The sequence below is a fragment of the Coregonus clupeaformis genome, unplaced genomic scaffold (genome assembly GCF_020615455.1).
Source record: "Coregonus clupeaformis isolate EN_2021a unplaced genomic scaffold, ASM2061545v1 scaf2354, whole genome shotgun sequence".
In the NCBI taxonomy this organism is placed as follows: domain Eukaryota; kingdom Metazoa; phylum Chordata; class Actinopteri; order Salmoniformes; family Salmonidae; genus Coregonus; species Coregonus clupeaformis.
Genome location: NW_025535808.1, coordinates 51,014 through 78,276, shown reverse-complemented (window position 1 = coordinate 78,276; position 27,263 = coordinate 51,014). Strand labels below are relative to the sequence as shown.

The 27,263-nt window shown below is 45.0% G+C and overlaps 1 long non-coding RNA gene across 1 annotated transcript; it reads left to right on the top strand.

Annotated features, from left to right (window-relative positions):
- Nucleotides 1-19,788: 19,788 nt before the first annotated feature.
- On the top strand, nt 19,789-26,635 carry LOC123488483. The gene is made up of 3 exons (XR_006660115.1): nt 19,789-19,943; nt 22,489-22,573; nt 26,598-26,635. It is a non-coding gene; the product is annotated as an uncharacterized LOC123488483 (long non-coding RNA).
- The last annotated feature ends 628 nt before the right edge of the window (nt 26,636-27,263 follow it).

Below are 27,263 nucleotides of genomic sequence, written 5' to 3'. Positions count from 1 at the left end.
CACACACTGGACATACACTGGACACACACTGGACACACACACGGACAAACATTCTTACCACCGCTTGTACAAAGTTATATGCTGACTGTGTGTGTCCAGTGTGTGTGTGTGTGAGTTCACGTGTATCCCTCAATGACTGTCTGTTCTTCTGCTTACCGCTACAGTGTGGAACATGGTGGAGAGAACACAATGAAACCTGGACTTAGAAAATGTGAGTGTTGACTGCTGTGAAGAATATGACTAAGAATAAGTCTTAATTCAAGTGAAGTCAAAGTCAAAGACCACCATAATTACTTACTTGGTCATATTAAATATGCGTGCATGAAGGTGTGTGTGTGTGTGTGTTCAGGGTGTGTGTGTGTGTTCAGGATGTGTGTGTGTGTGTTCTGTGTGTGTGTGTGTGTTCAGGATGTGAGTGTGAGTGTGTATCCGGTGTGTGTGTGTCTGTGTGTTCAGCATGTGAGTGTGAGTGTGTATCCGGTGTGTGTGTGTGTGTGTGTGTGTGTGTGTGTTTGTGTGTGTTCAGGATGATGATGATTTCTAATATTGTGTCTGGTTTCATCCATCAGATGTCTGTGATCTCACACTGGACCCAAACACAGTAAACAGACGCCTCTCTCTGTCTGAGGAGAACAGAAAGGTGACATGGAGGAGAGAGAAGCAGCCGTATCCTGATCACCCAGAGAGATTTGAGGACTGGAGACAGGTGCTGTGTAGAGAGGGTCTGACTGGACGCTGTTACTGGGAGGTAGAGTGGAGTGGGAGAGGGGCTGATATAGGAGTTACATATAAAGGAATCAGCAGGAGAGGAGAGGGTAGTGACTGTGTGATTGGATACAATGACAAGTCCTGGAGTCTGTTCTGCTCTGGTAACAGTTACTCTGCCTGTCACAATAATAAGTCCACTCCCATAGACGTCCCCTCCTCCAGCTCCCACAGAGTAGGAGTGTATCTGGACTGGCCAGCCGGCACTCTGTCCTTCTACAGAGTCTCCTCTGACACACTGACCCACCTGAACACATTCCACTCCACATTCACTGAGCCCCTCTATCCAGGGTTTAGGGTTCTTGTTGACTCCTCAGTGTCCCTGTAAATAATAACCATGGTAACACTGACAAACACACACACTGGACACACACACACACACTGGACACACACACTGGACACACACACTGGACACACAAACTGGACACACAAACACACTGGACACACACACTGGACACACACTGGACACACAAACACACTGGACACACACACACACACACACACACTGGACACACACACACACACTGGACACACACTGAACAAACACACACACACACACACTGGACACACACACTGAACACACTGAACTCACACACACACGCTGAACACACACACACAGGACACACTGAACACACACACACACACACACACACACACATGCTGGACACACACAAACTGAACACACTGAACTCACACATACACGCTGAACACACACACACAGGACACACTGAACACACCCACACACACACACACTGAACACACACACACTTGACACACACACTGAACACACACACACACACACTGGACACACACACACACACACACACACACTGGACACACACACTGGACACATTTCCATGTGTTGTATTTTGATGAAAGGAAATTCCAGATAGCCTACTGGACAGGACTTTGCTATGGCGCCTCAGTGTCCCTGTGTCAAACACAACACACACACAAACACACTGGGAACACACACACACACAAACACACTAAATACACACACACACACACACACACACTGAACACACACACTGGACACACACAAACACACACACACACACACACACACACTGGACACAAACAAACACACACACACACTGGACAAACACAAACACTGGACACACTCACACTGGACATACACACACACACACACACTGGACACACACACACACACTGTACACACACACACACACACTGGACACAAACACACACTGGACACACACACTGGACAAACACACACACACACACACAAACACAAACACACTGGACACACACACACTGGACACACTCACACTGGACACACACACACATTGGACACACACACACACTGTACAAATACACACACACACACACACTGGACACACACACACACACTGGACACACACACACACACACACACCGGACACACACACACACACTCTGTACAAATACACACACTAGACACACACACACACACACTGGACAAACACACACACTGGACACACACACACACACACACACACACACACCGGACACACACACACACTGTACAAATACACACACTAGACACACACACACACACACACACACTGGACAAACACACACACTGGACACATTATATAAGGCTAATTGATCATTAGAAAACCCTTTTGCAATTATGTTAGTACACACACACACACTGGACACACACACTCACACACACTGGACACACACAAACACATACACACACTGGACGCACACACTGGACACACACACATACGCTGGACACACACACACTGGACACACACACACTCACACTGGACCCACACACATACACACTGGACACACACACACACGACACACACACATACACACTGGAAACACACACCTGACACACACACACACAGGACACACACACTGGACACACACACACACACACACACACACTGGACACAAACACACACACTGGACACACACACTCACACACACTGGACACACACTGGACACACACACACACACACACACTGGACACATTTCCATGTGTTGGATTTTGATGAAAGGAAATCCCATATAGCCTACTGGACAGGACTTTGCTATGGCATCTTCTGTTTGGGTGTCTCAGGTCAGGTCTGAGCCATGATCAGAATGTGTCTCTGTGTCTATTTCCAGCCCTGCCATTTCTACCTGTCCTGATCTAGTGTTTCACCCCTGACCTCCTCACACCGTCTCACTGTCCATGTCTGCTTTTAGCTCCCACCTCTACTTCACTGTGTTATAATGGACCTTATGCTTGTTATGTCACCTCTGTAACCAGTTATCAAACATACTGACCTTTCAGACCCTATCCCATGGCCCTACTTTCTACAACTGAACATTTCAATTCCTCTATGAGTTTTGTTTAGTGTCCATTTACTTATTTATGTATTTGTTGTATATTGGGGTTGTGCTGCAGAGCATCATGGGGGTTTGTATGTGTTGAGATGATCACGTTCCAGATAAATGGTTGAACTGATTCCTGTCTCCCGTCTCATCATTATTGAATTGTTATACAGACGTGGTAATGAAACCCACGAGACATAACAAAAGATTGGTGATGAGTACGTCTAAATCTACAGGAACTATTCTGTCTGGAAGAAGTGGGTTTTTACAACTGTTTAAAACTGTTATTTTCTGTGGTACAGAATAGGCTAATGTTAGCACAGTGTATTGATAGCAGAGGCAAGTGCATAGTCGAGCTAGCTAAGAAAGAGAGTTAGCATCGTCATGGACGGCAGAAAAGGACTCGAGACGGACATTGGAGTGGGAAAACAACCTGATTAAAAAGGAGGAATATACAGTGATTAAAGGAAAGGACATTTATTCAACTGTGAAGATAAACCTTTTAATTAAATCTGCTAAATGAGCGAACTTAGGAGGAAACGTCAGTGAGTGAAGTGAATGAAGATCACGTGACTGAGGAAAATATTGCTTTGGTTGAGGACAATATTGAAGTGAGTGACAATCAGGAGCTTGTTGAGATACGAAAAATTATTGGAAATGTTGGAAACATTGGACAGTTTGATGAAAGTATTGAGCAGTGGAGCTCATATATAGAACAGTTTGAATATTTTGTTCTTGTAAATGACATGGATGAGGACAACATTGTGCCTCCATGTTTTTTGTTCAGAATTGTTTCCTTAAAGGACCAGTACTGTCAAAAATGTGATTTTCCTTTTTTTTTATACAAATTTCCAAGCTATGAGGTTGGAATAATACTGTGAAATTGTGAAAATTATGATAATGCCTTTTTAGTGTAAAAGCTGTTTGAAAAGACCTCCTGAAAAATCAGCGTGTTTTGGTGGGATGGAGTTAATAGCCAATAGCCAATAACAACTAGTTTTTCAGTTTTTCCCTTCACACTCAGACCACTCCCAGACAGTCCTAGCAAAATACTTGCTTGACAAATTGTTCTTTGCTAAGAGAAGCTATATTTTTAAACAATTTTAATTCAAACCAATCACAGTAAGGTACTTAATTGTTACGCTGAAATTATTTGATATAAAAATGGCTGCATTAGTTTTTTATATATACTGTATATAATTTACCTCCACAGCAAAATGGACACCAGCATACTGGCACGTACACACCAGAGGAGGCTGGTGGAGGAGCTATAGGAGAACTTTTTTTATTTTTTTTTATTTTTTTATTTCACCTTTATTTAACCAGGTAAGCCAGTTGAGAACATGTTCTCATTTACAACTGCGACCTGGCCAAAATAAAGCAAGTAGTGCAATAAAAACAACACAGAGTTACATATGGGTAAAAAAACATAAAGTCAGAAATACAACAGAAAATATATATACAGTGTGTGCAAATGTAGCAAGTTATGGAGGTAAGGCAATAAATAGGCTATAGTGCAGAATAATTACAATAGTATTAACACTGGAATGCTAGATGTGCAAGAGATGATGTGCAAATAGAGATACTGGGGTGCAAAAGAGCAAAATAAATAACAATATAGGGATGAGGTAGTTGGGTGGGCTAATTTCAGATGGGCTGTGTACAGGTGCAGTGATCGGTAAGGTGCTCTGACAACTGATGCTTAAAGTTATTGAGGGAGATAAGAGTCTCCAGCTTCAGAGATTTTTGCAATTCGTTCCAGTCATTGGCAGCAGAGAACTGGAAGGAATGGCGGCCAAAGGAGGTGTTGGCTTTGGGAATGACCAGTGAGATATACCTGCTGGAGCGCAGACTACGGGTGGGTGCTGCTATGGTGACCAATGAGCTAAGATAAGGCGGGGATTTGCCTAGCAGTGATTTATAGATGGCCTGGAGCCAGTGGGTTTGACGACGAACATGTAGTGAGGACCAGCCAACAAGAGAGTACAGGTCACAGTGGTGGGTAGTGTATGGGGCTTTGGAGACAAAACGGATGGCACTGTGATAGACTACATCCAATTTGCTGAGTAGAGTGTTGGAGGCTATTTTGTAAATGACATCGCCGAAGTCAAGGATCGGTAGGATAGTCAGTTTTACGAGGGCATGTTTGGCAGCATGAGTGAAGGAGGCTTTGTTGCGAAATAGGAAGCCGATTCTAGATTTAACTTTGGATTGGAGATTCTTTATGTGAGTCTGGAAGTTGAGTTTACTGTCTAACCAGACACCTAGATATTTGTAGTTGTCCACATACTCTAGGTCAGACCCGTCGAGAGTGGTGATTCTAGTCGGGTGGGCGGGCGCTAGCAGCGTTCGATTGAAAAGCATGCATTTAGTTTTACTAGTGTTTAAGAGCAGTTGAAGGCTACTGAAGGATTGTTGTATGGCATTGAAGCTCGTTTGGAGGTTTGTTAACACAGTGTCCAATGAAGGGCCAGATGTATACAAAATGGTGTCGTCTGCGTAGAGGTGGATCTGAGAGTCACCAGCAGCAAGAGCGACATCATTGATATACACGGAGAAAAGTGTCGGCCCAAGAATTGAACCCTGTGGCACCCCCATAGAGACTGCCATAGGTCCAGACAACAGGCCCTCCGATTTGACACACTGAACTCTATCTGAGAAGTAGTTGGTGAACCAGGCGAGGCAGTCATTTGAGAAACCAAGGCTATTTAGTCTGCCAATAAGAATGCGGTGGTTGACAGAGTCGAAAGCCTTGGCCAGGTCGATGAAGACGGCTGCACAGTACTGTCTATTATCAATCGTGGTTATAATATCGTTTAGGACCTTGAGCGTGGCTGAAGTGCACCCGTGACCAGCTCGAAACCGGATTGCATAGCGGAGAAGGTACGGTGGTATTCGAAATGGTCGATGATCTGTTTGTTGACTTGGCTTTCGAATACTTTCGAAAGGCAGGGCAGGATGGATATAGGTCTGTAGCAGTTTGGATCTAGAGTGTCACCCCCTTTGAAGAGGGGGATGACCGCGGCAGCTTTCCAATCTCTGGGGATCTCAGACGTTATGAAAGAGAGGTTGAACAAACTAGTAATAGGGGTTGCGACAATTTCGGCGGCTAGTTTTAGAAAGAAAGGGTCCAGATTGTCTAGCCCAGCTGATTTGTAGGGGTCCAGATTTTGCAGCGCTTTCAAAACATCAGCCGTCTGAATTTGTGTGAAGGAGAAGCGGGGGGGCATGGGCAAGTTGCAGCAGAGGGTGCAGAGTTGGTGGCCGGGTTAGTGGTAGCCAGATGGAAAGCATGGCCAGCTGTAGCAAAATGCTTGTTGAAATTCTCGATTATTGTAGATTTATCGGTGGTGATAGTGTTTCCTAGCCTCAGTGCAGTGGGCAGCTGGGAGGAAGTGCTCTTATTCTCCATGGACTTTACAGTGTCCCAAAACTTTTTTGGAGTTAGTGCTACAGGATGCAAATTTCTGTTTGAAAAAGTTAGCCTTTGCTTTCCTGACTGCTTGTGTATATTGGTTCCTAACTTCCCTGAAAAGTTGCATATCGCGGGGGCTATTTGATGCTAATGCTGTACGCCACAGGATGTTTTTGTGCTGGTCAAGGGCAGTCAAGTCTGAGGAGAACCAGGGGCTATATCGGTTCTTAGTTCTGTATTTTTTGAATGGGGCATGTTTATTTAAGATTGAGAGGAAATTACTTTTAAGGAACAACCAGGCATCCTCTACTGACGGAATGAGATCTATATCGATCCAGGATACCTGGGCCAGGTCAATTAGGAAGGCTTCCTCGCTAGTGTTTTAGGGAGCGTTTGACAGTGATGAGGGGTGGTCGTTTGACCGCGGACCCGTTACGGACGCAGGCAATAAGGCAGTGATCGCTGAGATCCTGGTTGAAGACAGCTGAGGTGTATTTAGAGGGTATGTTAGTCAGGATGATATCTATGAGGGTACCCATGTTTAAGGATTTAGGGTTGTACCTGGTAGGTTCATTGATAATTTGCGTGAGGTTGAGGGCATCTAGCTTGGATTGTAGGATGGCTGGGGTATTAAGCATATCCCAATTTAGGTCACCAAGCAGTAAAAACTCAGAGGATAAATGGGGGGCAATCAATTCACATATGGTGTCCAGGGCACAGCTGGGGGCTGAGGGGGTCTGTAGCAAGCGGCAACAGTGAGAGACTTATTTCTGGAAAGGTGGATTTTTAGAAGTAGAAGCTCAAACTGTTTGGGCACAGACCTGGATAGTATGATAGAGCTCTGCAGGCTATCTCTACAGTAGATTGCAACTCCACCCCCCTTTGGCAGTTCTATCTAGACGGAAAATGTTATAGTTGGGGATGGACATTTCAGAATTTTTGGTGGCCTTCCTGAGCCAGGATTCAGACACTGCTAGAACATCAGGGTTGGCAGAGTGTGCTAACGCAGTGAATAACTCAAACTTAGGAAGTAGACTTCTGATATTTATGTGCAAGAAACCAAGACTTTTGCGATTACAGAAGTCATCAAATGATAGCTCCTGGTGAGTAGGAGTGATACTGGGGGCTACAGGGCCTGGGTTAGCCTCTACATCACCAGAGGAACAGAGGAGGACTAGAATAAGGATACGACTAAAGGCTTTAAGAACTGGTCTTCTAGTGCGTTGGGTACATAGAATAAAGGGGGCAGATTTCCGGGTGTTATAGAAAAGATTCAGGGCATTATGTACAGACAAGGATATGGAAGGATATGAGTAAAGTGGAGGTAAACCTAAGCGTTGGGTAACAATGAAAGAGATAGTATCTCTAGAGGCATCAATTGAGTCGGTCTCTGAGTGTATAGGGGGAGGGGCAAAGGAGCTAACTAAGGCAGGTTTAGCTAGGCTGGGGGATCTACAGTAAAATAGTACCATTAGAAATAACCGAAACAACAATAAACTAATCATGTTTGGGCTGAGGCTAAACATAAACAGGATGTAGTACCTAAAAAGGAACAGTCCAGCAGACATCAACTGTATAGCTGAGTTATCATAAGGTCCGGTGGTGAAGCGCTAGTGAGTAAGGGCCCACGGCTAGCGTGTGCTACGTCCGTTTTGTTGTTGTAGCCAGCTGGTAGCGATGAATCCAGAGTTAACGGTCCAGTGAATCAGTGATTCCGGCGGAAAAACTGATATGTTCTGGGTCGATAACGCGCTGTGCAGACTGGCCGAATATCCGGTGATCAATGTCCAGTGATTAAAAATTAATCCCGCGGAAAAAATCCAATATTCTGGCTGAAATGCCGCTAGCTGTGGCTAATAGCAAGTAGCTTGTTCAGTAGCTAGTTCAGTTTAGTGAGTAAAAGGCCACGGATAACGTGTGCTAACGGGCCAGGGCTAGCAGATGGATGGAATCTTCGTGGTTAACGTCGTAACCACATCAGACGATTTCGTCGGCAGACGAGTCGTGTAGGATCGGTGGGGCTCCGTGTCAACACTAGGTGGTCCCGTCCGGTTGATAGAGAGGTAGATAGCCGGGAGATGGGCCTAGCTCGGGATGATTAGCCAGACCACAGCGTCCGTTTTGTTGTAGCCAGCTGGTAGCGACGAATCCGGAATTAGAGGTCCAGTGAATCAGTGATTCCAGCGGAAAAACTGATATGTTCTGGGTCGATAACGCGCTGTGCAGACTGGCCGAATATCCGGTGATCAATGTCCAGCGATTACAATTAATCCAGCGGAAAAAAATCCAATGATCTGGGTGAAATGCCGCTAGCTGTGGCTAATAGCAAGAACAATAGCAAGAACGGGCTCATTGTAAAGACTGGAATGGAATAATGGAATGGTATTTAACTAATAATTTATTTATTCCATTCAAGCCATTACAATTAACCTGTTCTCCTATAGCTCTTCCCAACAGTCTCCTCTCGGAAACTTCTCGGTTCTGGTAAAAGAGAAGTTGAGAGTATCACATCATGTTTTATCTCAGCGAAGCTGTACAACAGCATATTTAAGAAGCATAAACTGCAACCATGTGATGTTGTTTTGAGAACTTACTCAGCTCAGCCTATTCAGTTATTGGGAAAGCTGGAGGTTAAAGTGAGATGTGGTGCTCAGGTGTTACCACTACCCCTATTAGTGTCAAAAGGGAAGGGGTCCTACGATAATGGGGAGAAACTGGATTCAGCACCTAAAATTAGATTGGTCAAGAGTGAACCATGTGTCAGACCCAGTTGCACAGCTGGGCGATAAATATGCTGAGGTGTTTAGTGGTGAAATGGGTGTGGTAAAGGGAGTTAAAGGTGTTTATTGGTGAAATGGGTGTGGTAAAGGGAGTTAAAGGTGTTTAGTGGTGAAATGGGTGTGGTAAAGGGAGTTAAAGGTGTTTAGTGGTGAAATGGGTGTGGTAAAGGGAGTTAAAGGTGTTTAGTGGTGAAATGGGTGTGGTAAAGGGAGTTAAAGCCAACATTCAAGTGGCAGAGAAAGCTGTTCCAATGTTTTGTAAGGTTAGACCTTATGCACTCAGAGAGGCAGTAGACAAACAGCTTACAGAGATAGAAAAACAAGGAGGGATCACACCATTAGAATATAGTGAATGGGCAGCACCTATAGTTTGCCTTCCAAAGACAAACGGGGGTGTCAGAATATGTCATGATTACAAGGTGACTGTAAATGCATGGGTGGATGTGGACCAGTACCCCTTACCAAAGACCCAGGACTTGTTTGCTACTCTAGCCGGGGGTAAACAGTTCACTAAGTTAGACCTTACACAGGAACTACTAGCAAGTGGAGGTAGATCAAGAGTCAAAGCATTTCCTGACTATAAACAAGGGTTTCTACCAGATGAATAGACTGCCTTATGGAGTATCAAGCACTCCAGCTATATTCCAATGTATTATGGACCAGGTCTTACAGGGTTGACCTGGGGTTGGGTGCTTTCTGGATCACATTCTTATCACAGGGAAATCGGCAGAGGACCACTTCCAGAACGTAGAAGCAGCCGTGTTACAGAGACTGCAAGAGCCTGGGTTAAGAGTAAAACGGGAAGTTTATGGAGAATCTCTCTACTCTCATCAAACCTGTGACAGAGCTCTTCCAGAAAGATAGACCTTGGGTGGGGTCAGAACAATGTCAGCAGGCATTTGAAACAACGAAGACGCAGCTGTCTTCCTCCTCAGTGTTAGTGCACTACGACCCTCACATGCCAGTAATATTGGCTTGTGATGCCTCACCATATGGGGGGGGGGTGCTGTCATCTCACATACAATGCCCCATGGTAGTGAGAGGCCTACTGCATATACTTCACCCACACTCAAATAGAGAAGACAGAGGTGAAGTATGCCCAAATTGAGAAGACAGAGGTGAAGTATGCCCCAAATAGAGAAGACAGAGGTGAAGTATGCCCCAATAGAGAAGACAGAGGTGAAGTATGCCCAAATAGAGAAGACAGAGGTGAAGTATGCCCACATAGAGAAGACAGAGGTGAAGTATGCCCAAATAGAGAAGACAGCGGTGAAGTATGCCCCAATAGAGAAGACAGAGGTGAAGTATGTCCAAATAGAGAAGACAGAGGTGAAGTATGCCCCAATAGAGAAGACAGAGGTGAAGTATGCCCCAATAGAGAAGACAGACGTGAAGTATGCCCCAATAGAGAAGACAGATGTGAAGTATGCCCCAATAGAGAAGACAGAGGTGAAGTATGCCCAAATAGAGAAGACAGAGGTGAAGTATGCCCAAATAGAGAAGACAGGGTAAAGTATGCCCAAATAGAGAAGACAGAGGTGAAGTATGCCCAAATAGAGAAGACAGAGGTGAAGTATGCCCCAATAGAGAAGACAGAGGTGAAGTATGCCCAAATAGAGAAGACAGAGGTGAAGTATGCCCCAATAGAGAAGACAGAGGTGAAGTATGCCCAAATAGAGAAGACAGAGGTGAAGTATGCCCAAATAGAGAAGACAGAGGTGAAGTATGCCCAAATAGAGAAGACAGAGGTGAAGTATGCCCCAATAGAGAAGACAGAGGTGAAATATGTCCCAATAGAGAAGACAGAGGTGAAGTATGCCCCAATAGAGGAGGAGGCCCTAGGGATCATATTTGGGTTAATGAAGTTCCATGACTACCTATATGGTGGTAAGTTTACATTGACAGACCATCAGCCTCTTGTTAAAATACTAGGACCAACAACAGACGACCCAGCTCCAGCAGCAGCCAGACTCCAGAGGAGGGCGTTAATACTAGCTGCATATCAGTATGACATACAATACAAGTCCTCTCAGCTGCATATCAGAATGACATACAATACAAGTCCTCTCAGCTGCATATCAGAATGACGTACAATACAAGACCTCTCAGCAGCATATCAGTATGACATACAATACAAGTCCTCTCAGCTGCATATCAGTATGACATACAATACAAGTCCTCTCAGACGCATATCAGAATGACATACAATACAAGTCCTCTCAGCTGCATATCAGTATGACATACAATACAAGTCCTCTCAGCTGCATATCAGTATGACATACAATACAAGTCCTCTCAGCTGCATATCAGTAGGAGGAGAGAGATCCAAACTATCCAGTGTCATTTGTAGATGTACTTCCCATTGTAGCTAAGGACACAGCCAGGGAAACTACCAAAGACAAGGGTTTGGCTGAAGTGAAGCACTTCCCACTTACAGGGTGACCTAACCACGTTACTGATCCTGAACTAAAGCCTGATTGGGTGAGAAGGGATGAGCTCACTGTAGACAGTGATTGTGTGTTATGGGGTATGAGAGCGGTGGTGCCGGCTACTCTACAGAGGAACCTACTGAAGGAGCTACATGAAAACCACTGGAGCACGGTTCAAATGGAAGCTCTGGCAAGGAGACACTTTTAGTGGCCCAGGTTAGACTCAGACATAGAAGACATGGTAAGGAGATGGCCCAGGTTAGACTCAGACATAGAAGACATGGTAAGGAGATGGCCCAGGTTAGACTCAGACATAGAAGACATGGAAAGGAGATGGCCCAGGTTAGACTCAGACATAGAAGACATGGTAAGGAGATGGCCCAGGTTAGACTCAGACATAGTAGACATGGTAAGGAGATGGCCCAGGTTAGACTCAGACATAGAAGACATGGTAAGGAGATGGCCCAGGTTAGACTCAGACATAGAAGACATGGTAAGGAGGTGGCCCAGGTTAGACTCAGACATAGAAGACATGGTAAGGAGATGGCCCAGGTTAGACTCAGACATAGTAGACATGGTAAGGAGATGGCCCAGGTTAGACTCAGACATAGAAGACATGGTAAGGAGATGGCCCAGGTTAGACTCAGACATAGAAGACATGGTAAGGAGGTGGCCCAGGTTAGACTCAGACATAGAAGACATGGTAAGGAGATGGCCCAGGTTAGACTCAGACATAGAAGACATGGTAAGGAGATGGCCCAGGTTAGACTCAGACATAGAAGACATGGTAAGGAGATGGCCCAGGTTAGACTCAGACATAGAAGACATGGTAAGGAGATGGCCCAGGTTAGACTCAGACATAGAAGACATGGTAAGGAGATGGCCCAGGTTAGACTCAGACATAGAAGACATGGTAAGGAGATGGCCCAGGTTAGACTCAGACATACAAGGTTATCACTGGTTAAACCCAGCTTTTCAGCTGACATGCAGTCTAAGATACAGGACAAGGGGTTGGGCAAGAGTGTTCGTTTTTTACAGTCGGAACAAACAGTGCTTGTCCCAGATTACCGGGGAGGAGAGAGAGAGAGAAATGGAGACTCGGGGTTGTGAAAAGGCTACTTGGTCCTGTAACCTACTTAGTGCAGACTGAGGGAAAAACTGTGTAAGAAGCATGTGGATCAAATGATGATGCAACCCAATGAAAGAGAAGAGCTGAATGTGTCAGAGTGGAACATCTCTGACTGGGATTTGGACACTACGACTGGGACGGGCACCAATACAGACACACAGATGGTTCCAGGCCGTGAGCCTGAGGGTCCAGAGCGTCATGAGAGGCCAAAAAGGGTCAGACGGCCTCAGGACCGATTGGATCTGTAAACAGGTTGTATATGAGTTGAGAAGTGAAAGACTGTTTTGGAAAACTCATGATGTTCGTCGAGGATGTTTTCAGAGGAAGTGAGAATTTCCTGGGGAGGAGTGTGGTGTATTGAGAAATGTATTATGTGTTAATGAGTTTAGATTTAAAATGGTTGCAAATAGCCAATGGGATTTGTATGCAGGAGTTACTTGAATTAACAAATGACATTGGGTTTTCCATTCTTGCATTGAAGTGATTGGATTACGAGATGCAAGGGCAGTAAAAAGTTTAATGATGTATTGGTTGGGCTGAAGACGCTGTAGAGAGTGGTCCACTGGAATGTGTTAAGGAGAACATGAAATAAATCTGTTCAGTTTATTATAAGTACGCTTCGGAGTCTTCAGTAAAAGAACCCAGCATCTTAGGATGCAACAATGATCCTTTATCATGTTTACAAAATAACAGTTTGAAAGACAACAAATAGCCTAATTTTAATTAATAAAAAATACGTTAGAGACATGGGACATGGCCTTGTGTTGCTGCACTGTCTAAATATGTTAGAGACATGGGACATGGCCTTGTGTTGCTGCACTGTCTAAATATGTTAGAGACATGGGACATGGCCTTGTGTTGCTGCACTGTCTAAATATGTTAGAGACATGGGACATGGCCTTGTGTTGCTGCACTGTCTAAATATGTTAGAGACATGGGACATGGCCTTGTGTTGCTGCACTGTCTATCTACCTTAACAAACAGTGACACATTATATTATTATTCATATTATTATTGACATTTAACATGGAAAAAAGGTGACCCCTTGACTTTTTCCACATTTTGTTACGTTATGGCCTTATTATAAAATTGATTAAATAAAAAAATGTCCTCATCAATCTACACACAATACCCCATAATGACAAAGCGGAAAACAGGTTTATAGAAATGTTTGCAAATGTATAAAAATTCAAAATGAAAAAAACGTGTGTACATAAGTATTCAGACCCTTTGTTATGAGACACGAAATTGAGCCCAGGTGCATCCTGTTTCCATTGATCATCCTTGAGATGTTTCTACAACTTGATTGGAGTCCACCTGTGGTAAATTCAATTGTTAGGACATGATTCGGAAAGGCACCTGTCTATATAAGGTCCCACAGTTGACACACCCCTCACTATAGTCATTGGTTGCACTAATTGAACTGTTTGTCTACATAACCTGGTTCAATCATTCATGACATCAGTTGATATACAGAGTGTGAGACTCTCTCTATATATATATTTTATATCTTCCAGTTCATTCTCCGTTAGTCAGCACCTCTACACTAAATAATGTTCTCTGGGGGTGCGCCAGCTCATGCTTTTTATTAGAGACTTTAGTCCCCAGAGGTCTTAACCTGGAAAAGGACTATAGTATGTTTTAGAGACTTTAGTCCCCAGAGGTCTTAACCTGGAAAAGGACTATAGTATGTTTTAGAGACTTTAGTCCCCAGAGGTCTTAACCTGGAAAAGGACTATAGTATGTTTTGTGAAGAATCCATTCCCTTGGTAGTCCAGTCCCCCCCTCCCCCCTTCCCAACTTGTTGTTGTTTATTTTCCAATACCTAACATATTGAACATGTGTTATATAGCAATGGTTTTACATCAATGATATCTACTGCAGTTGAAATATGATTGCCCTGTCTCCCAAATTGTTTTAGTGGTTCCATTTGTGTAATTGACCACTAGGTGGAGACATTGACCACAGTACCGCTCACCCTGAGGACCAACCTGTATAGTCCACCACACCCTCTCTCATTAGAACCACCAGCTGAAGAGAGTTTCTCCCTCACTGTGTTCCCCATGCAGGCCCGGCGCCACGAGGGTGCAAAAGGGGGAAATGGCATGAGGTCTGGGTGCAGTGTTGGGAATGATGGGCTCACCAAGCCTGAACCCCAGGACAGCCATACCACTGTCCCCAAGCCTGAACCCCAGGACAGCCATACCACTGTCACCAAGCCTGAACCCCAGGACAGCCATACCACTGTCACCAAGCCTGCACCCCAGGACAGCCATACCACTGTCCCCAAGCCTGAACCCCAGGACAGCCATACCACTGTCACCAAGCCTGAACCCCAGGACAGCCATACCACTGTCACCAAGCCTGAACCCCAGGACAGCCATACCACTGTCACCAAGCCTGAACCCCAGGACAGCCATACCACTGTCACCAAGCCTGAACCCCAGGACAGCTATACCACTGTCACCAAGCCTGAACCCCAGGACAGCCATACCACTGTCACAACTGTCACCAAGCCTGAACCCCAGGACTAATGGCTGAGGTGGGTGATTGTATATGTGGTTTTTTATAATTGTATTTATCTGCAATAACTAGTTTCCATAATATACTGATATATATTTTAACAGTATTGTGTCTCTAGCTGTATAACCATTCCTGCTGCTATTTTTTCTGATATATATTTTAACAGTATTGTGTCTCTAGCTGTATAACCATTCCTGCTGCTATTTGTTCTTGTCTGTGTTCCTTTCAAATAAATAAAACGTTTCAACAGAGTTTCAACTGAAAATCAGAGACCGGGAAATCAAGTCACATGCTGGTGTAAGGACATGGATTGTTCAGCCTGTGGTAAAAAGGTCAACATCGGACAAGTCTCCAGAAACAAAAAGAGAACAGAGAAATCGCAAAAACGGGAAACAAGAAACAGACATTCCAACGAAAGACACATAAACATGTTCACACTGTTGAGTAAGAGAACACTGAGGTGAGTGACTCATCAGACGAGAAAGTCAAACTGAAAATCCTGACCTTTTCCTGGCGGGTCGCACGGCTACTATGTCTCCCCCTTGCTAGAGGGACAGCCGGTGGGTATGGAGATTGACACAGGGGCAGCTGTATCTCTTGTGTCAGAAAAAATACACTGAAACACCTTCCACTTCAACCAGCTCACCTCGTGTTAAAGACTTACACAGGTGAATCTGTCACTGTGAGAGGCATCACTGATGTCACAGTTCAGGTAAACAGACAAACTGAAAAGCTGCCACTCTATGTTGTGAAAGGAGACTATGCATCAATACTGGGATGTTCATAGTTGGAGAAAATCACACTGGACTGGCCATCAGTGCATACAATGACACATGGAGACACAGACCTACCTGCCATCTTAAAGAAACATGGAGAAGTATTTAATGGACAGCTGGGTAGTATGAACGACATTACAGGGAAGCTTAGCATTAAGCCAGACAGCAAACCAACGTTTCTGAACGCAGGATCTGTACATTATGCTATCAGACCATAAGTCAAGGCTGACTTGAATGCTTTAGTCAAGAACAAAGTACTGGAGCCGGTCAGCATCAGTGAATGCATAAGCAACACCCATCTACCAGTCCTTAACACTAGAACCGCCTGGCCTTTCAGCTAGTAGGGATGGGTAACTCCAATCTTCGGGGTGTCACACTTTTCCCCCATCCCTAGCAAACACAGCTGATTAAACTAATCGTATTCTAAATTTAAGATTATGATTAGTTAATTATTGGAGTCAAGTGTGTTAGCTGCGGCTAGAGCAAGGTGTGACACCAATCAGGCCCCGAGGACTGGAGTTGCCCATCCCTGTGCTAGAGCAAGGTGTGACACCAATCCGGTCCCGAGGACTGGAGTTGCCCAACCCTGCACTAGAGCAAGGTGTGACACCAATCAGGCCCAGAGGACTGGAGTTGCCCATCCCTGCACTATAGCAAGGTGTGAAACCAATCAGGCCCCGAGGACTGGAGTTGCCCATCCCTGCACCATAGCAAGGTGTGACACCAATCAGGCCCCGAGGACTGGAGTTGCCCATCCCTGCACTAGAGCAAGGTGTGACACCAATCAGGCCCCGAGGACTGGAGTTGCCCATCCCTGCACTAGAGCAAGGTGTGACACCAATCAGGCCCCGAGGACTGGAGTTGCCCATCCCTGCACTAGAGCAAGGTGTGACACCAATCAGGCCCCGAGGACTGGAGTTGCCCATCCCTGCACTAGAGCAAGGTGTGACAACAATCAGGCCCCGAGGACTGGAGTTGCCCATCCCTGCACTAGAGCAAGGTGTGACACCAATCAGGCCCAGAGGACTGGAGTTGCCCATCCCTGAACTAGAGGAAGGTGTGACACCAATCAGGCCCAGAGGACTGGAGTTGGCCATCCCTGTGCTATAGCAAGGTGTGACACCAATCAGGCCCCGAGGACTGGAGTTGACCATCCCTGTGCTATAGCAAGGTGTGACACCAATCAGGCCCCGAGGACTGGAGTTGCCCATCCCTGCACTATAGCAAGGTGTGACACCAATCAGGCCCAGAGGACTGGAGTTGGCCATCCCTGCACTAGAGCAAGGTGTGACACCAATCAGGCCCCGAGGACTGGAGTTGCCCATCCCTGCACTAGAGCAAGGTGTGACACCAATCAGGCCCAGAGGACTGGAGTTGGCCATCCCTGTGCTATAGCAAGGTGTGACACCAATCAGGCCCAGAGGACTGGAGTTGCCCATCCCTGCACTATAGCAAGGTGTGACACCAATCAGGCCCAGAGGACTGGAGTTGACCATCCCTGCACTAGAGCAAGGTGTGACACCAATCAGGCCCCGAGGACTGGAGTTGCCCATCCCTGCACTAGAGCAAGGTGTGACACCAATCAGGCCCAGAGGACTGGAGTTGCCCATCCCTGCACTAGAGCAAGGTGTGACACCAATCAGGCCCCGAGGACTGGAGTTGCCCATCCCTGCACTAGAGCAAGGTGTGACACCAATCAGGCCCAGAGGACTGGAGTTGCCCATCCCTGCACGATAGCAAGGTGTGACACCAATCAGGCCCCGAGGACTGGAGTTGCCCATCCCTGCACTATAGCAAGGTGTGACACCAATCAGGCCCCGAGGACTGGAGTTGCCCATCCCTGCACTAGAGCAAGGTGTGACACCAATCAGGCCCAGAGGACTGGAGTTGCCCATCCCTGCACTATAGCAAGGTGTGCAAACATAGTTGATAAATAAACGCTTGATAAATAGTGCATCAACTATTGTAAAGGATTAATTGCATGAAGAAATATTCGTGGAAATATATATTTTTTGTAACTTAAAAAAAGTTTATTCTACAAAGTAAAATAAAAAAAGGCCTATATCCTGTTTCTGTTTCCCTTACAATAAAAACATTACAGTGTAATTATCCATTTGATCAACTTTATTTGTAGATTCAATTAGTAATAGAGTTATAGTACTTAATAAAGTCCATTTACAGTTTATTTTGACAAAGTAGAATGAAAAATATAATAATAATAATAATAATAATAATAATAATAATAATAATAATAATAATAATATAACCAGCCAGGTGTTCAGGTGAAATTATTTGCTGTATTCCTAAACAAACGTACCAGTGCATGAACAATTATAAAGGATTAATTCCATGAATAAATATTTGTGTTAATATATTAACGACAAGATGTAAAAACAATAATGTGTTGATTGTATCAGACACTGTACCGCGCCTTTACACATGAACCAATCACGTCTTCTCTTTATGCTTCAGGTCCACAGTCAGCACACAGCTTCGGGGCTTTGTGTGAGCAAGCCCCACAAACAAATCGGTTGCCCTGCACACAGTTTTATGGGACTTTTTCCGTCCGCTCTTACTTACTTGACATTGTGTCTCCTTTTTCCCCAGTGGGAGCTGTGGTGCTTGGGGAAGAGGGAGAGCAGGACCTGCATGTCTTGACATTGTGTATTTTCCCCAGTGGGAGCTGTGGTGCTTGGGGAAGAGGGAGAACAGGACCTGCATGTCTTGACATTGTGTATTTTTCCCCAGTGGGAGCTGTGGTTCTTGGGGAAGAGGGAGAACAGGACCTGCATGTCTTGACATTGTGTATTTTTCCCCAGTGGGAGCTGTGGTTCTTGGGGAAGAGGGAGAACAGGACCTGCTGTCTTGACATTGTGTATTTTTCCCCAGTGGGAGCTGTGGTGCTTGGGGAAGAGGGAGAGCAGGACCTGCTGTCTTGGCATTGTGTATTTTTCCCCAGTGGGAGCTGTGGTGCTTGGGGAAGAGGGAGAACAGGACCTGCTGTCTTGACATTGTGTATTTTTCCCCAGTGGGAGCTGTGGTGCTCGGGGAAGAGGGAGAACAGGACCTGCTGTCTTGACATTGTGTATTTTTCCCCAGTGGGAGCTGTGGTGCTTGGGGAAGAGGGAGAGCAGGACCTGCTGTCTTGACATTGTGTATTTTTCCCCAGTGGGAGCTGTGGTGCTTGGGGAAGAGGGAGAGGAGGACCTGCTGTCTTGGCATTGTGTCTTTTTCCCCAGTGGGAGCTGTGGTTCTTGGGGAAGAGGGAGAGCAGGACCTGCTGTCTTGACATTGTGTATTTTTCCCCAGTGGGAGCTGTGGTTCTTGGGGAAGAGGGAGAACAGGACCTGCTGTCTTGACATTGTGTCTTTTTCCCCAGTGGGAGCTGTGGTTCTTGGGGAAGAGGGAGAGCAGGACCTGCTGTCTTGACATTGCATATTATTTTTTGGGGCTCCACTTGTCTCAAAACCACAGTCTCAGACAGTCTCCCACTCGGCTGGTCTGGTTTCATCGTTCCCTAGATATGGAAAGACATTGAGCAAGTTGGTTTCGACATCCACGGCTAACCAAAACAGAAGTCACATCATTATCAGTTTCTATCTGGTTTCTATTGGCCATTCATCCGTTGACGACAGAATATTATGTTACTCGTTGTTGCTTAGTAACCAGAGCAATGCTGGCACTAGAGTGGTCATGTGCTAAATGAATGAACAGCAGGGATGTTGGTGAAAAAAGTGACATTTGGAAATAGAGCTTCACCTCTTGAATGTTGAGAGTTATTTGATAAAGGTAAGTGTCATAGAAACTGCAGAATATGCTCTTTCAGATACAGCACTATATAGAAATCACAGTGTTTTACCTGCATGTGACTGAAGGAGGCTATTTAATCTGGTCTATAGGCTAACTCTTATTATGTGTGAAATGAGTTTTGGTATAGTTTAGGTGTAGTTTTGATGGGCCGGCTGTGCAGGCTGACTGGCATCATTTGTTCACTCATCAACGTCGGTAGTCAAGGATATGTTTTGCGTAATTCTAAAGGACTACTTTTTGCAACACAATCTCACACTCAATTCGAGCAAATATGTACAAAAAGTATTTTAGCAGATCTTGTGCGTTTTTGTGTGGCTTAATTCACCCCCCAAAAATTTATTTTCCTATGAATGAAGTCATACAAAAATGTGTATTTTCACACAAAATCAGCCACACAAAAATGCATGCTTTTTGTGCATATTTGCACGGATTGAGTGTGAGATTGTGTTGACTGCAACACATAGCATGTTTTCGTTTCCCACAATACATTTGATTAGTAATAGACTTATAGTAAATAAAACAGACCTGTGACAGTTTATTTTTACAAAGTAAAACATAAAAGATAAATGTATCAATCCACAAGGTGTGTGGTCAAATGATTTGCTGCTGATAAACAGGCATAACACAAACTCATCATTACACTATTGTTCTAAATGAATTCAACATCTGCACCCTACTTATCATTCAGTTAAGCCTAATTTAAATTCAATTGTGAAGTAAGGTGCAAAACTATCGCCCATTCATCCATTTGTCATTTATTCAGTGAGGAAAGAGAGACTCATTAGTGGCGCATTGTCTTGGCAGATTAAGTGGGGAATAGGTGTGAAAGAAATGGGTAACAAGGCATAGAATACTTTTCTGTTTGTGAAAACAGCATGTTTCTATGATCTGTCATTAAAAACTGTCATTAACACCCAAGTGGCGCAGTGGTCTAAGGCACTGCATCGCAGTGCTATCTGTGCCACTAGAGATCCTGGTTCGAATCCAGGCTCTGTCGTAGCCGGCCGTGACCGGGAGACCCATGGGGTGGCGCACAATTGGCCCAGCGTCGTCCAGGGTAGGGTAGGGGAGGGAATGGCGTTTGCAACCGGGGTTGTGGGTTTGATTCCCGTGGGGGGCCAGTATGAAAAAAAATATATATGTATGCACTCACAAACTGTAAGTCGCTCTGGATAAGAGCGGCTGCTAAATGACTAAAATGTAAATGTAAAAAGATGAAAACAAAAGTCTTTAAAAATGAACCTGTCCTCCTATAGCCCTTCCCACCAGCATCCTCTGGGAAATGTCTCTGTTCTGGTAAAAGAGAAGTAGATAGTATCACATCTTGTTTCTGTTGTATCTACATGTTTCTACATTAAACCACAGGTTCTGTTCTTGAGACTGATGGGGAAGAGTGGGGTGGAAAGGCTTTTGCAACACTACTTTAGTTAGCACAACCTTGTGACTAATTTTACTTCCTGTTTGCGATACTTGGGGGAAATTCAATGTTATCTTTCTACCTTCCCAATACCTTCCCCCATGTCTCATATTCACTGTTATCTTTAAACCTTCCCAATACGTCCCCATGTCTCATATTCACTGTTATCTTTCTGTCTTCCCAATACTTTCCCACACAGAGATGGCTTGATGTGGTGTGCAGCATAGAGTGTATAGTCCTTTAGTCTCTATGGGCCAGATGGTAGTGTACAGTTCAGAGATGGCTTGATGTGGTGAGCAGCATAGAGTGTATAGTCCTTTAGTCTCTATGGGCCAGATGGCCAGTTGGTGAGGGCTACAGCATGGGGAAAGAAACTGTTCAGATGGGGGTCTATAACATCCAATCACATCGGTTTACAGCAGCTGACAGTTGCAACATCATTGCTAATAATGCAAACTGCCTTGGTTTAGATAAAGACAAGCTATGTACAGACTAAAACGTGTTGTGTATTTGAGGGTTAAAAAGGCTTCTGAAGTTTGTAATAAAAAAAAATCCACCTTTCCCTTTTGAAAAATGTCAATTTATTATTAAATTTACGTCATTTAGCAGACGCTCTTATCCAGAGCGACTTTCAGTTAGTGAATACATTTTTATTATTTTTTATATTGGCCGCCCGTGGGAATCAAACCCACAACCCTGGCGTTGCCAACGCCATGCTCTATCAACTGAGCTACATCCCTGCCGGCCATTCCCTCCCCTACCCTGGACGACGCTGGGCCAATTGTGCACCGCCCATGAGTCTCCCGGTCGCGGCCAGCTACGACAGAGCCTAGATTTGAACCAGGATCTCTAGTGGCACAGTTAGCACTGCAATGCAGTGCCTTAGACCACTGCGCCACTCAGGAGACTGATTATAATCCACATAATATTTCAAATGTCGTGTTGCTTCAGGATTATTTTCCTGCTGTAGCAAACCGGCTCAAATTAAGATCCTACATCTGTAGCAATATACCTGTCTTTAATGTACATGGCTATATTAGGAGGACATGATTCTCTTTACACCATTGTTTTTTGACCATTTGACATATTTTATTTACTGTTGTTTAGGCTGGTTGAATGAGTTCCCTATGAGAGGCTACTTCATCTGCAAGAAAACAGGCGGCCGCACCATTTTCCTCATATGAAATTAAAAGTAAGTTTGTAGCCTACGCACTTACAAAATGGCTGTTGAAACTGTGGGACACATTTCTCTGCAACATTAAAATTAGGATAAATGTGTTGATTTGAAGGAAAGACGGGCAGACTCTGGTAAGTCTAGGCTACATAGAACTATTATATTAGAAAGTTAGGTCGTTTACAGACATTCAATAGTCAGAGTAGGTTTGATATATGATCACTTATCATGCTGACCAACCTGATGGTCTCTGTTGGAAATGTGAAACATGTCATGCCTAGGCTACAAGCTCTGTCCTGCTTCTGTTAGGTCTATAACGTTATGGGAACTGATCTGAACAGGTTTAGGCTGGTCATCTAGGATATGTAGGCTATAGCTGAGGTATAGACCTCCATCTGCATATCACTAACAAACCGCTATTATATATTATAACCTAGCCTACTTTACATAATATAAATCTCCTACTTGTTGCAAAAATACTTTCTGAATGTATCAATGATTTCCCCTCAGATCAATCATGCCTGTTTTAGCCCTTATGTCTACATTCTCAGATACGTTTAGAAAAGAACAGATTGAAAGAAATAGTCTACTTTTAATAAATACACATTAGCCTGAGAGAGTGGAAGGGCTGAGAGGAATGTGGCCTTGTGTTGCTGCACTGTCTATAACTACCTAAACAAACAGTAACAGGAAGATGAGGTGAAAGATATCAGTCACGACTACATGTTGTTACAGGCTTTGGTATTTCCATTTATATTTTGAGGTTGGACGTTAGCACGTTGGCCGCACCTCTTGGCGCCACCTCAATAGACAGTATGCTTATGCCTGTGCTGGCTCGTCATCTCTTTAGTCAGAAGGGTTCCATCTGTTATGTGATATTGAAGAGCAGCTGGCCCAGTGTTCTGGTTGGCCTTAGAGATGTTAGAAGACTGGCACCTCTTTGTAGCTCTGCTTCTTTAAGTTGATGAACAAAGTCTTTCTGTCTTGTATCTCCCAGGGTTTGGTTTGGTTTTGTTTGGTTTGGTTTGGTTTGGTCTGGTTTGGTTTGGTCTGGTTTGGTCTGGTTTGGTCTGGTTTGGTCTGGTCTGGTTTGGTTTGGTTTGGTCTGGTTTGGTCTGGTTTGGTCTGGTTTGGTCTGGTTTGCTCTGGTGTGGTCTGGTCTGGTCTGGTTTGGTCTGGTTTGGTTTGGTCTGGTTTGGTCTGGTTTGGTTTGGTCTGGTTTGGTGTGGTCTGGTTTGGTCTGGTTTGGTTTGGTTTGATCTGGTTTGATCTGGTTTGGTCTGGTTTGCTCTGGTCTGGTCTGGTTTGGTCTGGTTTGGTCTGGTTTGGTCTGGTTTGGTCTGGTTTGGTCTGGTTTGGTTTGGTTTGTTCCACTTCTTTTTTTACTCCATATTGTATTTCAGATGTCCTCGTCTGGAGCCACTTCATTGGGCACTCATGGTGGGAGTCTTTTAGGTACCACTTTCTTGTTGCTAGTCAACATTCAGTGGACACTAGGGATTGGACGATTAAAACCGGAGGTCTGATGTGCCGTTGCAGTTTTCAAAGCACTACTGATTGGACACAACGTATCAATGCTTGTATCAAAGTAACAATACTACGTGATGATGACTGTCGAAGCTTCGGACATCACACTACCATCTGACAGGTGTCAGAAGAGCACTGACCTCTGCTGGAAGCTTTGTGTTTTTATCTATACTGAACAAAAATACACTGCTCAAAAAAATAAAGGGAACACTTAAACAACACAATGTAACTCCAAGTCAATCACACTTCTGTGAAATCAAACTGTCCACTTAGGAAGCAACACTGATTGACAATAAATGTCACATGCTGTTGTGCAAATGGAATAGACAACAGGTGGAAATTATAGACAATTAGCAAGACACCCCCAATAAAGGACTGGTTTTGCAGGTGGTGATCACAGACCACTTCTCAGTTCCTATGCTTCCTGGCCACAAGTGGCTCAGGTAGTGCAGCTCATCCAGGATGACACATCAATGCGAGCTGTGGCAAGAAGGTTTGCTGTGTCTGTCAGCGTAGTGTCAAGAGCATGGAGGCGCTACCAGGAGACAGGCCAGTACATCAGGAGACGTGGAGGAGGCCATAGGATGGCAACAACCCAGCAGCAGGACTGCTTCCTCTGCCTTAGTGCAAGGAGGAGCAGGAGGAGCACTGCCAGAGCCCTGCAAAATGACCTCCAGCAGGAGGTGTCTGCTCAAACGGTCAGAAACAGACTCCATGAGGGTGGTATGAGGGCCCGAGGTCCACAGGTGGTGGTTATGCTTACAGCCCAACACCGTGCAGGACGTTTGGCATTTGCCAGAGAACACCAAGATTGGCAAATTCGCCACTGGCGCCCTGTGCTCTTCACAGATGAAAGCAGGTTCACACTGAGCACATGTGACAGATGTGACAGAGTCTGGAGACGCTGTGGAGAACGTTCTGCTGCCTGCAACATCCTCCAGCATGACCGGTTTGGCGGTGGGTCAGTCATGGTGTGGGGTGGCATTTCTTTGGGGGGCCGCACAGCCCTCCATGTGCTCGCCGGAGGTAGCCTGACTGCCATTAGGTACCGAGATGAGATCCTCAGACCCCTTGTGAGACCATATGCTGGTGCGGTTGGCCCTGGGTTCCTCCTAATGCAAGACAATGCTAGACCTCATGTGGCTGGAGTGTGTCAGCAGTTCCTGCAAGAGGAAGGCATTGATGCTATGGACTGGCCCGCCCGTTCCCCAGACCTGAATCCAATTGAGCACATCTGGGACATCATGTCTCGCTCCATCCACCAACGCCACGTTGCACCACAGACTGTCCAGGAGTTGGCGGATGCTTTAGTCCAGGTCTGGGAGGAGATCCCTCAGGAGACCATCCACCACCTCATCAGGAGCATGCCCAGGCATTGTATGGAGGTCATACAGGCACGTGGAGGCCACACACACTACTGAGCCTCATTTTGACTTGTTTTAAGGACATTACATCAAAGTTGGATCAGCCTGTAGTGTGGTTTTCCACTTTAATTTGAAACCAAATCCAGACCTCCATGGGTTGATCAATTTGATTTCCATTGATATTTTTTGTGTGATTTTGTTGTCAGCACATTCAACTATGTAAAGAAAAAAGTATTTAATAAGATTATTTCATTCTTTCAGATCTAGGATGTGTTATTTTAGTGTTCCCTTTATTTTTTTGAGCAGTGTAAAAACGCAACATGTAAAGTGTTGGTCCCATGTTTCAACAATTGGGTGAAATGTAATAAATGACATGGTCTCAGAGTTGGGAGATAACCAGTCCCAGTTTAAATCACTATGACAACCATTTCATTATTTCCCCAGAACAGCAAGGGAATCTAGAGACTCAACCTTTACAGAATCAGAATCACCTTTATTCGCCAAGTACATTTGCACATACATATGTAGGATCTTAATTTGAGCCAGTATGCTACAGCAGAAAAATATTCCTGTAGCAATAGGAAATGTGAATTATTATGTGAATTATAATTAATGGACATTTTTGTAGCGGTTGATACATTTCTATTAAGGGAAACTCAAGTCTGGCATTTCTAAGTGGAAATTACAAACTTCAGAAGCCTTTTCAAACCTCAAAAACACTACAAGTTTTACATTTCCTGCATTGCGGGAAAGTTATTCTGCAGTGGAGGGTGATCAAATTAAGATCCTAAATCTGTACACATAATTCTACATGGTGATAGTGACAGACAACATTTAGAGACAGAATACAGACAAAAGAGTTTACATAAATGTCTGTACAACATTATACACAACTAGGAAGAGTGAGCATAGAGCTATAAGATAATGAACAGTGGATATACAGATATACAGTACAGTGGGAATACAGTTGATATACAGATATACAGTACAGTGGGAATACAGTTGATATACAGTGTGATGCCACGAGAGGCTACACAGCTTCCAGCGGGATTGCCCAAGTAGTGCAGGGAGACCAGGTTCAACCAAAACAAGGATTTTATTAACCGTCTTCGGCAACTAACGAAATTATAACACAATTCTCTTCTTCCCAGACCCCACCCACCAGACCGTGTCTCTTCCCTTCCAAAACAACTCCAGCCCATCAGCCCCTGATTGGTTTCAGCTGCGTGGGAAGATTGGCCACAGAGGGTTGGAGTTCCCGACCATACCAGCAGATGGAGCCATAGCTGTCTGGGTTTGCAGCCATCTCAGGGGGATGTAACGTCCCTCCAGGACACAGCCTCTCGTGACATCACACATCCCCCTCCTCGGGACCGACGTCCTCGTCGGGGTAAAGGCAGCGAAGAAGGCATCACGCCGGGAGAGGGCGTCCGCATTGCCGTGGTGCTTGCCAGACTGCTCTCTCTTCAACTCCTCCAACTCTAGGACCAGGGACTCAGCCTCCTGTTGTCTCTCCTTGAGTTTCTTACTGAACGCATCAGCCTTGGTTTTAGCAGAGTTTAGCTTCTGTTGAGCAGCTTTCAGTTCCTTCTCTCTCTCTGCCTCCGCATTCTTCATCTTGTTCTCCAACACCTTGTACTTCTCCTCTGCCTTCTTCTGGACCTCCTTACTACTGCGCAGGGTCTCCTCACACTCTTCGATGGTCCTGCGCAGCCTCTCCAGCTCCTCCTGTTGCTTAGGGAAGGAGCTCTGTTGGAGTTTAGCCTGGAGGATATCTAACTCTTCTGTCTTCATGTCTAACTGTTGCTTTAACAAAC